Source organism: Zerene cesonia, unplaced genomic scaffold (genome assembly GCF_012273895.1).
Source record: "Zerene cesonia ecotype Mississippi unplaced genomic scaffold, Zerene_cesonia_1.1 Zces_u001, whole genome shotgun sequence".
NCBI lineage: Eukaryota > Metazoa > Arthropoda > Insecta > Lepidoptera > Pieridae > Zerene > Zerene cesonia.
In genome coordinates this window covers 1,878,086-1,894,671 of record NW_024045131.1, presented here as the reverse complement: position 1 = coordinate 1,894,671, position 16,586 = coordinate 1,878,086, and the positions used below count along the sequence as shown (strand labels likewise).

Below are 16,586 nucleotides of genomic sequence, written 5' to 3'. Positions count from 1 at the left end.
ACAGATTCGAAATTCAAATGTAATATTTTTTTATAATTAAGTGTAACAGTATTTATGGCCAGACTAAGTATATGCATAAAGACAATATTTATAGCACAGTATCCACTAAAGAAAGACTACATAGAAAACAATCTCTACGGAATCTACAGATAAAAAAACCATGCAATTTATTAAACCTTTCCACAGTACGAATGATAATTACTTTTTGTTTTGTATGTGTCATCATTTTTTCCCCATATTAAAATGAGCATTGACAAATCGCTAATGATTTCCTGGTTGTTTTTATACCAATTAATAAAAAATACATTGTCACAATATACGTTTAAAGTCCACTAACAATGTAAGGGGACAGCTGTTAATAAATATAAGTTGATTTATCTTGTCTAGTCTAGTGTGGTATTCCCCATTCTACTAATAGAATTAGTACATCGATTCATTTTTCTAAATCAAACTCGTTCAAAAGCATTTTTATTAATTCAATAGCGGTACGCTCCTGAACGCATTAATCTCAGAAACTACTGGTCCGATTTGAAAAATTCTTTCCGAGTTATCTAGCTCGTTTATTGAGGAAGGCTGTAGGTTATATATGTACCGGGACGTACCGCTAGTAGTTATATACAACTGTATTTTCTAAAAAGACAAATATGAGAGAGTACTTCAGATTCTAAATGAGTCCAAATAAAAACGATTTCCCATCAAACACCAAACGAATCACGTCATTCGGTTAAAAAACGGTGGTGGTCTTTACGATCGTCGCATAAAAAGATAACAACACTCCAGACGGTTTTTTACTATGGAACATTAATAGCTTTTACTATTAAGCGTAATTGTAAACAACCATATAAATTCGCGGAATCTGTAAAAACAATGACTAATAACTAGTCATTCCCATATTAACAAAGCATTTTGTTTTTATGAGATCTTAGCTCATGGGCTTTGTGTGGAAAACACACGTATTTTAAAGTTTTATATTATGCGATCTTTATGGTGGGACAGATGACAGATGACAGATGACAGATGACAGATTAATTTACTTATTTATTTATTTATACAATAACTAGCCGCACGCGGCAAACGCAGTTCTGCCTTACTCTTATCATATAGGGGTATGAAAAATAGATGTTGGCCGATTCTCATAGATACCGGATAAGCACAAAAATTTTCATCAAAATCGGTCAAGCCGTTTCGGAGGAGTATGGCAACGAAAACTGTGACACGAGAATTTTATATATTAGACTAGCTGCGCCCCGCGGTTTCACCCGCGTAAGTCCGTATCCCGTAGGAATATCGGGATAAAAAATAGATGTTGGCCGATTCTCAGACCTACCCAATATGCTTACCAAATTTCAGAGGAATCGGTCAAGCCGTTTCGGAGGAGTATGGCAACGAAAACTGTGACACGAGAATTTTATATATTAGATAGACTAGCTGCACCCGGCAAACGCTGTTCTGCCTTACTCTTATCATATAGGGGTATGAAAAATAGATGCTGGCCGATTCTCATAGATACCGGATAAGCACAAAAAATTTGCATCAAAATCGGTCAAGCCGTTTCGGAGGAGTATGGCAACGAAAACTGTGACACGAGAATTTTAAATATTAGATAATTAAAGCAGTGTTACACCAATAACATTAACTATTATCTATCAATGTTATTACAGATGACAGATGACAGAAGACATATTTTTTACAATGATCGATATTTCTTCCAGGTCATCAGGTCCATTATCTTTCCTTACCCTTCCCAGTCCATTCCTTCTTTCTACTCGTCCATCCTTTCCTTATCCTAACCTCATAAAACGGACAGCGCCTGCACTGAACCACCAGCTCAGTTGCCCGCGTAGGGCATAAACAAGACTAATATATTCTTTCAAAATTTTTCATTTATAAAGCATTTCAATGCTATAAAACTAAAAATTAAAAAGACTAATATAATTATGGTATTTTTGAATATAAGTACTTATTAAAAATGCATATGTGACTTAATTGAAGTTTTTAGAAAAGTATCAAGGAAAGCATTAAATCCTACTAATATTATAAATGCGAAAGTTTGTAAGGATGTGTGTGTGTTTGTTGCTCTTTCACGCAAAAATTACTAAACGATTTGCGATTGATTGCAATGAAATTTAGTATGTAGATAGCTGGACAACTAGAATAACATATAGGCAACTTTTTTCCCGACATTCCTACGAGATACGGACTTACGCAGGTGAAACCGCGTGGCGCTGCTAGTTAGTATATATATATTAATCATACAACTCTCTATAAATCTCCAGACACTGAAAATTGTGTCATTATATCCCTCTGTTGCGACGTGAAAGATAGACAAACAAAATCATAATATTAATTAAGGATAGACTTTTAGAAGCGTTCTTAAAAATTCATTAAAATAAGCGTTAATTAAACAGTGTTAATGGATGCAACGAAATCAGAATCAATAACATTTATTATTATATTAATATTCACGGTCATATCGTCAATTTATTCCTAAAACTGTAACAGGTTGGACATTGAAATATTATGTTGCGTTTAGGAAAGTTTTGATAACATGATTCTTTTAATAAGCTACATTATGTGTTTGATTTTACGCGAGTATATACATGTAGAAATTAAAGACTTTTAACGCGTTTAAAATCCGTTTAAAACACTTTAATTTCTAACCTGCATTATTGATATGTCACCGTCACAGTAAGATGTTAAGTAGAGTAGACACTGTAGACTAAGTTGTTGACGTTTTACATAGCATTGTCCATTGTGTATACAGGCTTTATCAGCTTACGACTAAGATTTGTATGTGCAATTAAATAGATTATGTAATTAAATTCATATAAGCTAGTTATATACTTATAATAACTATAATCAGCCCATATATATTCCCAGAGACATGTGCCTATGAGGGTTCAGGCCAATCCACCACGCTTGCCAAGTGCGGGCAGATGTCACATGTCGTCGAATAAAATGAAAAATCAATTGGCATGGTCGTACAACTCCTGACTTATTGAGTTAACTCCGAAGTCCATATAAATAGCCACTACTCAATTATAACATTAAATTTGGCGCCAAAAACAATTTTTTTTTTTTTTTTACAATTTTTTTTTTCAAAACTGTCAAATATTAAAAAGGTTTACATACTCTCGTCTCTTTCTGGTTTCAATTCGGAGTTGTAAACGTGTTTGTATGGAGTTAGAAGTAACCTTGAGGAAGGAGATATATGCTATTTTTATTGATTTGTTTACAAATAGTTTTACTAAAACGTACGTCTTATATAAGCGTTACATGTTTCTATTGATCATGAATTGTTTTAATCAAATAAAAAAAAGAGAAAACAAAAATTTAAACAATATACTAGCTTTTGCCCGCGGCTTCACTTCGACTTGTAAATCCATTCTTGAATCCACCTGAAGGCACATAAAAACTGTGATTACCTAGTTCAAGAGATTAAGGTTTCATGACAATTTTTATAGGCATACCTGTAAGATTGTTAAGTTAGAAAAGATATTTATTGTTATTAATTAATTAATTAAGTTATTAATTAAAATCAGCCCAGCCATCAATGAGTTCATTGACACACGCACAGAGATATATAAATACATAATCTTTTCTATAAATAAATGAAGTATGAATGATAATCCGGAGATATTACTAATAAACGAAATATACTAAAATTTAAAAATATTCTACCTAGTTTCCCGCCGTCGGCTTAGACCGCCTCCGCATTCTAGTCTTTTAAACCTCCCCTGGACTATTCAGAATGCACTAAAACCATGATTATAAAAATCAGACCAGCCGTTCTCGAGTTTTAGCGAGACAAACGAACAGCAATTGATTTTTATATATAAGAAGAAGAAGATTTAAGTCATTGGTGGTAATGGTCTCAAGAGTTAAAAGAACTATTTTTTATGTCATCGTCAGTAAAAGAGGTGTGTCGCCTGATGGTAAGCGCTACCACTGCCTATGCACATTTGCAGAGGCGTTTGGTCTTTTACGGACCTCACGACTCTAATTAATTACCAACTTCCAATAATACAGGATAAAAAAAAGGTGTGTGTGCGATTCACACACGATAGAAGTGATACTTCAGTAAATTGACAAAAGAATGAGATGAATATATGTAAAATATAAAATAGTATGTATATTTCTGTCTCATTCTTTGCCGGCTTCATTCTACACATTTTTGTATTTGTGTCTCTCACCTGTCGTTTTTTCCGTTGCATCAGGTTTGAAATCACAACGATTCTAAGAAAGTTTTACTTCAAAAATTATTGTCAAGGAGAATAAAAGAAAGGACTGAGGAGGGTAAGGAAAAGGACACGGGCCAATATAATAATATGTTACGATATATAGTATTTTCTTGTGTTTGATTTTACGCGAGTATTATACATTTAGAAATTAAAAACTTTTTAACGGATTTTAAACGCGATTTATTCAGTCTCCCCGTGACCACGCTCGCTGTAAAGTGTTCGAAACGTCGGGTTAATAATATAATGAATAAATCGCGTTTAAAATCCGTTAAAAAGTTTTTAATTTCTAATATACGTTACGATATAGTTAAGATAGTAAAAAAACAAAAAAAATTATTCATTTAGTTAAAAATACAACATTAAAGAGTAATAAAAAGCTTTTTCTTAATATCGTAAATTATCATAAGTGACAAATCATCGTAAAAAACACAGCAGTATCGTATAATACGGATGTTAAAATTTATAAACTGGACAAAAAGTCAAGTTATGCAAAAATGCTAAAAGTCTATGTATCAAATTTATACATGTAATAAAAATAAAGTATTTTAGACATAGACAAATATTTATTCACACGCTAGAACACACGATAACAAACAAAAAATGTAAAATACTGATCATTAGGGGGGGTCAAAGGTAAACCTTCCGTCTCCTTGGTCCAGTGGTTAACGCGTGAGCGTAGAACCGAGGGGTCCTGGGTTCAATTCCCGGTGGGGAGTAAGGATGTGTGTGTGCTTGTTGCTCTTTCAAAACTACTCAAACGATCGCAATGAAATTTGGTATGTAGACAGCTGAACAACTGGAATAACATATAGGCAACTTTTTTCCCGATATTCCTACGGGATACGAAACCGCGGGGCGCAGCTAGTTGTTCATAAAATTATGCCATTATTATTATACTAGTATTCCGCCCGCGGCTTTGCCCGCATAGTCGCAAGAAAGAAACACCAGCTGTGTTACCAGCAAAAATCCCGTTCCCCTTCGAATTCCAGTATAACTATCCTATGTCCTTTCTTGGGTGCCAAATCTCTGAACGAAATTTCAACATAATCAGTTTAGCCGTTCTTGAGTTATAAATAGTGTAACTAACACGACTTTCTTTCATATATAAGTTATCATTAATTGAAAGAAGAAAGAAGAAAGAAATAGTGTTTATTTATTTGCTTTTTTATTATTTTTATTTAGTTGTTTGTTTATCTTATACCTTTAAACGAGCAATTCTTGTATATATATATATAATTGGAATCTCGGAATCGGCTCCAACGATTTTCATAAAATTTAGTATATAGGGAGTTTCGGGGGCGATAAATCGATCTAGCTAGGAATTTTTTTTAGAAAATGTCATATTCGTGTTTTATTCGTGTTTTTTTTTCCTAACATCTATTGGTGAATAATAATACTATTTTGCTTCGTAGATAGCTGGACAACTGAAATAACACATAGGCACTTTTTATACTGATATTCCTACGGGATACGGACTTACGCGGTTTCAACCGCGGGTCACAGCTAGTTAATATTTAATTGCGCCTTTAACATTGACAATGATCGTAGCAATATTGTATATATTATTGTAAAGAAAATAAAATAATATATTTTGCTGTGGCATTGACATGCGACTGTTATCTTTCAATAATTTTATAGAAAAAAACTATTCGCTTGTTTTCTTGTGTTTGATTTTACGCGGTTATACATTCAGCAATTAAATACCTTTAAACGGATTTTAAACGCGATTTATTCAGTCTCCCCGTGACCACGCTCGCTGTTAAGTGTTCGAAACGTCGGGTTAATAATATAATGAATAAATCCCGTTTAAAATCCGTTTAAAAGTCTCTAATTTCTATTCGCTTGTTTCTAACGTTGCATTATAAATAAACAGATTGAGAACTATTCTTCTTTCCGTCGCTGAAAAATGGCGGGAAAAGCATTGACCCTCGGGTCATTGTTTCTAGCAAATTCTTAGGTCATACGCTTTTTCGTTGTGAACAGTTTGTATGTATAACTTTATCTTTTCGATTGAATTCCGAGGTCCCAGCCACTGAGGGACTGCTACAATCCTATCCTACTAATATTACAAATGCGAAAGTTTGTAAGGATGTGTGTGTTTGTTGCTCTTTCACGCAAAAACTAAAACTCGATCGATTGCAATGAAATATGGTACGTAGATAGCTGGACAACTGGAACAACATATAGGCAACTTTTTATCCCGATATTCCTACGGGATACGGACTTACGCGGGTGAAACCGCGAGGCGCAGCTAGTAAGATCATCATAATTGTTTTAAATTTCTAAAATCCTACAGGGAAGCAGGACGTCTAAGATGGGAGTTTAGGATATAATTCACCAGGCGAATGATAAAAATTTTTGTTTAATTACCGACACAAAAAATTCATTTTATTCCAATATATAATATGCTAGAGACAAATATATCCTTTAGCACTCAACGGTGAGAGAATTTCTGAAATCAGTCTAGTAGTTCTTGTGATTAATGCGATCAAACAAACGAACAAACTTCCGCTTGATATCATGAGTATAGATCTCCAGTTTATGTCAGCCTTAAGCTACCACTGCTCATTTTTAAGTTTATCTTTTTCAATTAAGTTGTAAAGATTTGCGCATAAAAAGTTAGCAACCTTTGACGAAATAAATAAAGGATGAACCATGTCTTTTCTCAGAAGTTTCCGTAATATAATATATTCATAATTACATAAAATATATATGCAAAAACATTCGTACTTGACACGTCGTATTATTCAAGAGTTTTTGATTTAAATCGAGAAATAAGAAATGAAAACAATTATAATATGTCTGATTTAAAAAAAATATGCAATTAATTTTTGTCTGTTTAATCTCCATTCATCTCATAAAACAGTGATAAAGAACGTAATAAATGGACCCGGACATTTAATAAAACGCCATCTTTTTCTGCAAAGATTTCCTATCTTTGAAAGATACACTGGCTTTTGGGAGAAAATCAAGGGTATGTGAGATGATTTTAAAATCTCCTCGTTGGCTAAACCCAAAGCGTGGTAGCGGGGATCCCGGGATCTCCTATAGAGCTCCAAGGTCCCCAAGGTCTCCACAGTAATACGTCAAAGCTATAGCGAAAGGACGATAGAGTGCTTTCCCCGCTTTTAAGAAGTAAGGAACGGATTGACAACGATAAAGGAATAGACCGGGAAGGATCAGGAAAAGGATTCGAGCCTCCGGTCTCCCACACACCAAATGAAACACATCATCATCGGCCTATATTCCCACTGCTGGGATACGAACCTCCTATGAGGGTTCAGGCTATAATCCAAACGAAACACATTAATGTGCTATTTTTTACGCCTATCTTCTGTGTCACAGAGCAATTGATTCTTGGTCATGATATGTCACAGAACTTTTGATTTGAGATTAGTACAGTAATTAAATGGCTTATGTTCAAATAAATATAATTTAAACCGTTTTACAGTGGTGGCTCAGTGGTGAGAACCTCGGACTTCAAAATCGATAAGTCGGGGTTCGAGACCGGGCGAGCGTGCAGGAAATAAATTGATTTTTCTATTTATCTGCACATGTGGATAACATCACAACTGCTTACAACGTTGAAGAAAAATATCGTGAGGAAACCGGCATGTCCAAAAATTAAAAGTTCGACGACATGTGATATCTGCCAACCCGCACATGGCCAGCGTGGTGGATTATGGCCTGAACCCTCATAGGAGGCCTGTGCCCCAGCAGTGGGAAAATATATGGGCTGATGACAACGAACCGTTGTAAATTTAATATTTGATTGTAATCTGAGGTTTAAACTGATCCATTTCTCATATAACACTGCATCGTATATGGAAATTAGTTTACTAATAAAACCTTTAGCAAATGGCACCCATCTACACTAATATTATAAAGAGGAAAACTTTGTTTGTTTGTTTGTTTGTAATGAATAGGCTCAAAAACTACTGGACCGATTTTAAAAATTCTTTCACCATTCGAAAGCTACATTATACACGAGTAACATAGACTATATTTTATTTTGGAAAAAATAGGGTTCCGTAACATATCTTTATCAATATTCTATGGAGTTGCGAAGTTCGCCAGGACAGCTAGTTGGTTAATATTCAAACATAATCATAAACAAATGGATTATATTAGCAGATGTGTGTCAAATATCAAATCAAATATCTTATTTCTCTTGATTTCTTTATTATTATTCTTATGTATACATTATTTTTCTATCTTTCGTGTTGTGTACCCTCTTTCTTGAAATAAACTATATTCTATTCTGTTCTAATCCATTCTATACTATACTGTTCTAAATACATGCTCGGGTCGTCAAGTCGCAGGTCGCAAGAGGTCGTCAGTTATGTCGGATTCCTACTGACTAAAACCCCACTGTGTTCCATCGAGCCATATAAGAAAAGGGGCCACGGGTGCTTGTTAGAATTCGCAGTAGAAAAGATTTACATAGATTTTTATATAAAATTTGGAAAAACAATATAATCTTCTGCACGATTCTCTATTATTAAAATACTGCTACGCTTTGCGGTTTCACCCGCGTATGTCCGTATCCCATTAGAAAATGGGGATAAAAAGTTGCATATATGTTAGTCCAGTTGTCCAGCTATCTACGTACAAAATTTCACTACAATCGGTCCAGTAGTTTTTGCTTAAAAGAGCAACAAACACACACACATCCTTACAAACTTTCGCATTTATAATATTAATAGGATTGTTTGACAAATTTTATACCCCTCCATTCTCAAAATATTTTAAAAGGTCAAAGTCTTCGCTTCACACATTAATATATAAACATTTGAACTCTAAAATGACCTACGATTCATAATATAATACATTATATCGACATAATTACCTATTTAATAATAAACGTATTATACTTTAGAAGTCTAGACATTAATCATGGTCTGTCATTAATTTAAAGGTAATCTATAAATTGCTATCTGTAAAGCTTTACTGTTCATAAAATTATTAGAGTAAATCGGATAATTCATAGGTTTGTTTCTAACGGATAAACTCAATCCTACTATCGTACTAATTTCATAAATGCGAAAGTTTGAAAGATGTATGTGTTTGTTGCTCTTTCACACAAAAACTACTGAACCGATTGCAGTGAAATTTGGTACGTAGATAGCTGGACAAGTGGAATAATATATAGGCAACTTTTTATACCGATTTCCCTTCGGGATACGGAATGACACGGGTGAAGTCGCGGGGCGCAGCTAGTAGGTACATATTTCATAAGGATATTAAAAAATACTTCATTAACTAAATGGTATTTCACTTTAAATCAACATATTTTTTCAAAATATCATATACATCCAAGAAAGTGTAAGTTACACGACTTATAATACAAGAACGGATGAACTGTTTCTAATGATTCTATTTCGAAGATTTCATTTTATTTTGTTCAATGGATGTGTCACATGCATTAATACGATATTTGATAAAAATTAAAGAAACCTAACAGAAAATATATTCTACCCAGACGGTTCCGGGGCGAGAGACTAGTTAATGATAATAAGGTACAGGGTATGTGTATACAATTATTATTTTTTATATTTATACTTACAGATGACGCGTCATCTACCTCACGTGACGTGTCGTCTCATTTACGACTGTCAGATTAAACTTATTTATAATATTGTATTTCAGAACGTATATAGCATTCTTCCAATTAATAATCCCTTCGGACATGTGTTCTGACTGGTGGATATTAAAATTCCTTCATAATTATGTCCGTGTGTAATTGAAATAGTTTAAAAATGCATTAAATTATAAACTTTCAGAGTTGCATACAAGTACTTAAATATATATGTTGGTTATTATATCATTTACAAGCTTTTGCCCGCGGCTTTGAACCCGTTAATTCGGAGTAGTTTAATAGATATAATAAACCATCCTCTTGAATCACTCTATCTATTAAAAAACCCCATCAAAATCCGTTGCGTAGTTTTAAAGATATAACCATACATAGGGACAGGGGAAGCGACTTTGTTTTAAACTATTTAGTGATTGCATTAGAAAATATATGTTTTACGGAATAAAGCACTATATAATCATTGTTATTTTCTATACCTAGATTACTTTAAAAAATGTTAATTACTGCATGATTAACCAGCATTTATTTGCCTAAAACTTCTCGAAGTTTCTAGAAAACAAACTAATCGTTATCCAATTTATTATTCCAGTCTAATCTATCTATCAGTTAAAGCTTACATACAAACTCAGATCTTTACTCAGTAAAGTAGGATGTAGAAGGTACATTGAGGTCAAAGGTCGATCTAGACATAGTGAATCTAGACATAGTGACTCTTTAGAAAGATACGTCTTCTTTGACATAACGACTAACAAAGTAACAATGGATGAACAGGTAATAGAAACGTAATAAGTCGAAAGTCAATTTTTCTTTAGCCTAAGCTTTAATTATTTATATCCTACTAATATTATAAACGTATATTTCACGCAAAAACTACTGAACCGATTACAATGAAATTTGATACGTAGACACCTGGACAACTGGAATAACATATAGGTAACTTTTTATCCCGAAATTCCTACGGGATATGGACTTACGCGGTAGAAACCGCGGGGCGCAGCTAGTCTATAATAAATATATAATTAGTACAGGAGACCTTCAATGGTTCTTACTTCGTCCAACGCCCCCTTTATTAATCAACTAGCTGCGCACCGTGATTTCACCCGCGTAAGTCTGTATCCTGTAGGAATATCGGGATAAAAAGTTGTCTATACGTTATTCCACTTGTCCAGCTGTCGACGTACCGAATTTCATTGCAATCGGTTCAGTTGTTTTTGCGTGAACGAGCAACAAACACACACACAACCTTACAAACTTTCGCATTTGTAATATTAGTAGGTTTTTTATAGCCTTGCTGATTTTTCGATGTTTAATTCAAAACTCATTCATCGATCCTATGAACGTACGTGGGTAAAACCGCGGGGAGCAGCTAGTAAATGCAATTCATATTATAGTTATCTATGGTGGAGGGAAAGTATGGTTTAATTGCTATTATTAATAATCTGACCTCTATTTTATACATGTTACTGCACATAGCGTGAAAGTTATTGTTTAGTTTGGTTTGCAATTTTAAAACAATATGTTTGTTTTTAGATATATACAACTATAGTTTCCTGCTGGCTTTTTTGTAGAAACTGCTTAAGACTATGTTATGACGAACGTACTTCTAGAAGTCTAGTTGAATAAATGAGTTGTTTAATTTCAGTATATTATTGCAATAGTTGATAACTAAAAAACATTATTCGTTACAACTTTTTATATATCAAATCACATTGCCATACGTAGAATATAAAACGTATAAAAAAACGTGAAAACGCACAAGAGACAGCCCTATTGCTAAAAAGTAATCTCCTCCAGACAACCATAAAAAGTTCGTACACCTGTACTTCAATTACTGCTCGAACTATAAAAAACATTGATAAAAATATTGCATAAAAACTTTCACAGTTTATTATTAAATTATAATATAGTATCTAAATAGATTATTGATTCTGCTTATAAGTATTTTCTTATTCGAAGGATACCGCCAAGGTTTGTTGAAATATAATTACTACCTTAGTAATTATTAAAATTTACATTCCGATTAGCTATTACATTGTTACTTCATTAATCAACTCACAATTTCCAATATTTCTCAATAATACTCATTTATATTTAGTTTAATTTTTTCTAATCTGAAACGAGATTAATTTTATACAGTTTCGCAATTGATACATGTAACAGTATGTAATATTATCGATTTTATTATTTTAATTTTAATATTCATACGCAAAACAAAAAGTTTTTACGCCACAAATACGATACGATTTGTTAGATTTTACAAAACGAGTAAAAATCTGGTTTAAAAATAGCTCCTAAACATGGAAATAAATATTTTTTTTACAATTTATGCAAAACGACCTACAGAATATATTATCATGAACTTTAAACTTTTAAAAATGCACAGTCGCATACGCAACGCAGCCTCCGATCTCATAAGATCACTTTCGACCGTCCCACTGCCCTAAATCCCCCCCTAAGTGAAAGCTAAATTAAAAACCGATAATGACATAATATCATAACCTACCTCACTGTCAGGTGGAAGATGTTTCAAAAATAGAATCACAACACTATCACATTTCACAACGGGGCGCACTGAAAAAAAAAATTAACTGTCACTGTCAAAAACCGCGGGGAAACTGAAAAGCGCGGGCTCGCAACTTTTTTTTTTACGCTTAGCGCGAAGGCGTACGTTGGTTTTGTACGGGCTGTATGGCCCGACTGCAATACACTGCGGCCACCACTCACTGAATCACGCAGCCAATATTTTTATATTAATATCGTCATTATTCTTCGGAAAATCGTGGAAACTGCTGTTTAAACACATAACGACCGCTGTGATTGATGTGGAATGAATGTGTTTTGTATTTATTGCTCTATTCTTGTGAGCGTCGTTTGATTTTATAGTGGCCATTGAATATGTATATACAATTAATACCCATTATTGTTTTTTAATCCGCACAGATTAAAAACAACGTGCCATTGTCAAATGTGCATTTTAACATGCAGTTTATGAATGTGATTAAATTTATACTATTAAAATTATTTTATGTATTTAAATCTTTAAAACAGAAATGTTTACCAAAAGCTTTACGGCCTCTGTATTTAATAAAATCGTGTTTACTTTCTACATCTTTCGCTCGTTTCTTACGATTGGTGAAATAAGTATATGGTCTGATACAGAGATAAGTAGGTCATTCATTTCACTTGAATGAAGCTATTTGTTTAATGAATGAATTAATAGCCCATTATTATTATTGACGCATTAAGGTGGATAGTGGTCGTTCAGTGGCGACCTTGTAGTTAGGGCACGACCTGCAGTTTCGGGCACGTAAATGAGTTTTCCCTTTAAATCCTACTGTTCCTGTGGGAGTATTGGAATAATTAGTATGCGAAGTGAAGCTTTTACTCACAGATAATTAGGTTTAAAAAAAAACATTTTAAATTTTATGCTTTTTAAAAGTTTACGATAAATTATATTAATAATAACCAATTGGAAATCTATTGAATGTAATTTTTGTTTTTGATTTAATTACAGGCAGTGAAAAAATTATGAAATATCATAAAATGTCACGTGGCTGTAAATGCGCCATTATCTGTTGCTAAATTGGTGACATCATAACATAAGAGCTTATTAGTATTTGGGAGTCCTAGGAGTATGTTTGTTCTGTATAGTGCAGGTTAGGGATTAAATAAATAATAAATAATTAATCAAATGCTAAAATTAAAAGTTGATAATTTATTTTTAATTGGATATATCCTCAAACTTCGAGAACAATTATGTCAGCAGCTTTGTTAAAAACTTTTAAATGATATTTATATTTATCGCAGAAAAAAGTCAAAACCCCAATAACTGATCATGAGTTATCTACCAATGAAATTCATGTCTACCATTCCAGATTTTAGTGGAAACAAACAGACAGATGTATATTTTTTTTGTTACATGTACCGTGTATTATGTATTTATTTTATTATTACAAACAGATAGTCCAATAATTTTTATTGATATAGAATAATATTATATAAATAACAGGGGCGTAGATAGATCGACTTCAATCGTTGCAGTTTTTTTTGAGATTTTGAAAGACTTATGTATTTTATAATATTATTAAAGATAACTTGATACGATAGATCTCTTTCTTTCTTTTTTCTTTCCTTCCTTTCTTTGCTAGAGATAACACTATTTTCAATTTTTATTTGTTACAAAATTTTTCAAATAATATCATTGAAAATTATTTGTTTATCTGTTAATATGTATGTATATATATGAGAAAGCCCTTTTATTTACACTGTTAATAACATGTACATGTACAGCTGAACACATTTGAATGATATTTGATAGAGAGCTAGTTTAAAACCAGAAAAAGGGCACTTGATGAGTTTTTAACAAGGAATTCTATGGGAAACCGGTCTGTTTATCAGCGTATTCAAAGAATCAAACATATCATATTTTTAATATAGCGCCATCTATCGGAACATATGAACAACGGAGTGATTAAAATGACCATTATAGAATATTCCCATGTAAATGCGATGTTTGACTGTAGTAAAGAGCCTATGTCACTCCCGAATGTGTCTAAACGCTAAAATCATAAAACACCTCACTTACGTCCTAATAAAACGACATACAAACAAACTTATCATAAATCACTTATGACCATATTATAATTGTATAGATTACGTATAATAAATTTATTTTGTAAATTCTGTGATTTATAAAAAAAATCGACTTGTTCTCAAACGTGACATTGCAGCACGTGTTATCAGCGTATTATTCACGTGACAAACCCAATTGTCACGTATCTTCTTATCTTGATAAACCATCTCTAATATATTTGCAATTTATTGCACATTTTCATCTGTGTGTGCGAGAGGGACGGGTATATGTGGAACGTATGCTATCTCTGTCTACGACAAATCATTATTTGAATCTCTGAAAAGAGTTCTACTGAAGCTGACAAACTTATAAGAAATGGATTTATAAATATAGTAAAAATAATAACAAGAAAAATTTGGTTTTAAAGATAGAATCATCAATTAACTAAATTATCTCATTTGCTCATAAACAGAGAATACGTAAGGTTATTATTGAATCCTGGCGATTCTTATCGGGATAATAAGATAAACTCATGAAATTATTGTATTGTCACCGATCCGCGATAAATGATCAAAATGAATTTAAAGAAGTTACATACAAAATACAGGTGAAGCTAATAAAAGCGTTTTAAAATTACATAGAGAGCAAAAACGTATTTAACTTTTAAATTATCATATTTTAGTATATTTATAAGTTGACTCTGCTATCAATCCAAAATAGCTGGACCGTCATTGATTCAATCTGTCCCAAATGTAGGTAAGACCCTAATGACGGACCTTAATGAACTTGAAGGAGAAAAGCATTATTTTATGGGCAAAAGGATACAACTAAATCACTGTACAGGTAAAACAGAGATATATTACTATATCCCAAACCGTGAATACATATTGCAATTGCATACAAATAATTATAAGTGTATAATTAGTCACATAACAATTAGTAGTACAATAAAAACATAAGAATTAATTAATATTAATTAGTATAAAATTATATAGGAACGCAGAGTTTATAATTTCACATATTAGTAAAGTATTGCGAAAGGTTTATAACAAAAAATTTCAAATAGACATTTAACTTAGTTTAGAACGTGGTTTTGTCTGTAGTTATTCTTAAAACGTAGCTTCGGATACTTCGGTATATCTACACGTATGTTATAAAGTGATCACTTTTGTATTTTTGTAGGATAGTAGTATTATCTCGAAACCACTGGACCGATTTCAAAAAATCTTTTAGTGTTAGAAAGCTGTAACTTCACTGAGTGATATGGGCTATATATGTTCCATGGGCGATGCCGGGGCGAACAACTAGTGAGTATATAATTAGGCAGATTGTGATATAAATCATCAGATGTCACCGAAGAATCGACATAAGAATACTAGCTCCGCCCCGCGGTTTATGTTTGTATCCCGTAGGAATATCGGGATAAAAAGTTACCTATATATTATTCCAGTTGTCCAGCTATCTATATACCAAATTTAATTGCAATCGCTTAAGTGGTTTTTGCGTGAAAGACTAAACTAATAAACATACTCACTCTGTTTTACGTTTACGCAAGGAAATTATTTAATCCTCGCGATCATAATCAGGATATAAAACTCTGTAAATTATTGTATCGTCACCGATCCTTGATAAGTGTACAAAGTTTGAATGAAATCCGATCGCTTAATTTGATCAAAATCGAGGTTAAAGGAGTCAAAAACACACACACACACATATATAACGTTTTTGCTCCATTCAAAACCTTTTCTTTACAAGTATTGTCAGGTTCGTGGCATAAAAACGTGTCTGTCAAACAACATTTAGTTTTTACAACGATTATGGAATACTGTTTTCAACAGAGAATTTAACCGACTTCAGCAAAAAATGATGCTTATACTATGTAATGTCTATTGTAATGAAAAGGTCAATTGGAAGCAATTTTGCAAAATGAATAAATGTTAATGTATCTAGAAGTCGGTTTATTTTTATTTGAATGTTCTATGTCTATGTGTTCTATGTGTTCTATTCTAGGCATTATATCTTAGAGAGATTGGGAATCAATTATCTGCTACATGGGCAGGAATGTCTGTATGTCTGTCTGCTACTCAGACTCAAACGCAAACTCCTTTTTTATTTCTTAACAGCATCAAATGTAATATTTTGTTATGTGGCAATTATGAAGATTCCACAATATTCG

General features: G+C 32.8%; 1 protein-coding gene across 1 annotated transcript in view; it reads right to left on the bottom strand.

The window, feature by feature from the left end:
* LOC119838105 (scavenger receptor class B member 1) overlaps positions 1–12,612 on the bottom strand; it is a 98,379-nt gene extending 85,767 nt beyond the window's left edge. Inside the window, exon 1 of the mRNA XM_038363918.1 lies at positions 12,341–12,612. The gene's annotated coding sequence lies outside the window, so the exon portion shown is untranslated. The remainder of the gene's footprint in view (positions 1–12,340) is intronic.
* Between the last annotated feature and the right edge of the window lie 3,974 nt (positions 12,613–16,586).